The sequence below is a fragment of the Pseudophryne corroboree genome, chromosome 1 (genome assembly GCF_028390025.1).
Source record: "Pseudophryne corroboree isolate aPseCor3 chromosome 1, aPseCor3.hap2, whole genome shotgun sequence".
Taxonomy (NCBI): domain Eukaryota; kingdom Metazoa; phylum Chordata; class Amphibia; order Anura; family Myobatrachidae; genus Pseudophryne; species Pseudophryne corroboree.
The window spans coordinates 1,139,368,719-1,139,370,185 of NC_086444.1; positions in this window are offsets into that span (position 1 = coordinate 1,139,368,719).

Sequence of the window (1,467 nt, forward strand, 5' to 3'; positions counted from 1 at the left end):
GACAGGGGCCATTAATCATCTGTCACTGTGCACTTTATGACTTTACACTGGAGACAGCAATACAGGGTGAGTTATCCTCAGCACTGTAACTCTTTGATTACACACACAGGGTAACGTTTCTCCCTTCTTACTGCACTATGGGGGTTATTCAGAGATGGATGCAGATCTTGCTTCCCTCAGCAAGATCTGCGTCCATCTATCTATTCAAATGCTAGGGGCAGCCCAGCACAGGGCAAGGCCACCCAGCATGTGTGTGTCACTGCCTCATGATGCGTCCGCATTGATTTGAGGTTGACCCCTACCAGAGCCATTTTTTGGGGGGGAGCATCTATGTCAGCGCCGTAACTACCTGGCACACAGCGCAGTTGCCCTGGGGGCGCAACGGCCAGCGGCTTGTAATGAGTCAAATTGACTCATTACAAGCTGCCTCTGCTGTGTGCGCCGTGCTGGAGAAGCCGGAGGCAGGGGAGCAGAGCAGCAGCGCCGGAGGCAGGGGAGGAGGGAGGGGGACTGGAGCCGCAGCAGCACTATGTAATTGGTAGAGCCGCCACTGCAGCAGTCCCCTCTCCTTCAGCATTGGCTGCTCGCCGCCGCTGTGAATGCTGGGATGCGCTTCCCTCATGCCAGCATTCACAGCCGCGTCGGCCAGCCAATAGGGAAGGAGAGGGGACTGCTGCAGCGGCGCCTCTACCAATTACATTGCGCTGCTGCTGCTCCAGTCCCCCTCCCTCCTCCTCCTTCTCCCCTGCCTGGGATCTGCCAGCACGAGGAGCCTGACTGCCAGCGGGGAGAGATGGTAAGTATCTATCTATCTATCTATCTATCTATCTATCTATCTATCTATCTATCTATCTATCCCTCTATCTCTCTCTCTCTCTATCCTGTCTGCCGCAATGTGCAAAAAGGGGACGCTGTCTGCCGTAATGTGTAAAAAGGGGACACTGTCTGCCGTAATGTGTAATAAGGGGGACGCTGTCTGCCGTAATGTGTAAAAATGGGGACGCTGTCTGTCGTAATGTGTAAAAAGGGGACGCTGTCTGCTGTAATGTGTAATAAGGGGGTCGCTGTCTGCCGTAATGTGGAATAAGGGTGACGCTGTCTGCTGTAATGTGTAAATCGAGGACGCTGTCTGCCGTAATGTGTAAAAGGGAGACTGTCTGCCGTAATGTGTAAAAAGGGGACGCTGTCAGCCGTAATGTGTAAAAAGGCACGCTGTCTTCCGTAATGTGTAAAAAGGCACGCTGTCTGCCGTAATGTGTAAAAAGGGGACGCTGTCTGCCGTAATGTGTAAAAAGGGGGACAGGCTGCCGTAATGTGTAAAAGAGGCTCTACCTGGTGTAGTGGTGCTACTGTGCAGCGTAATTTGAATAATGGAGACTACTGTGCACCGTAGTATGAATTGGTATTATTTTGTGGTCACGCCCCTTCCCCATTAAGCCACGCCCCTATATATATTTTCGTGCGCCT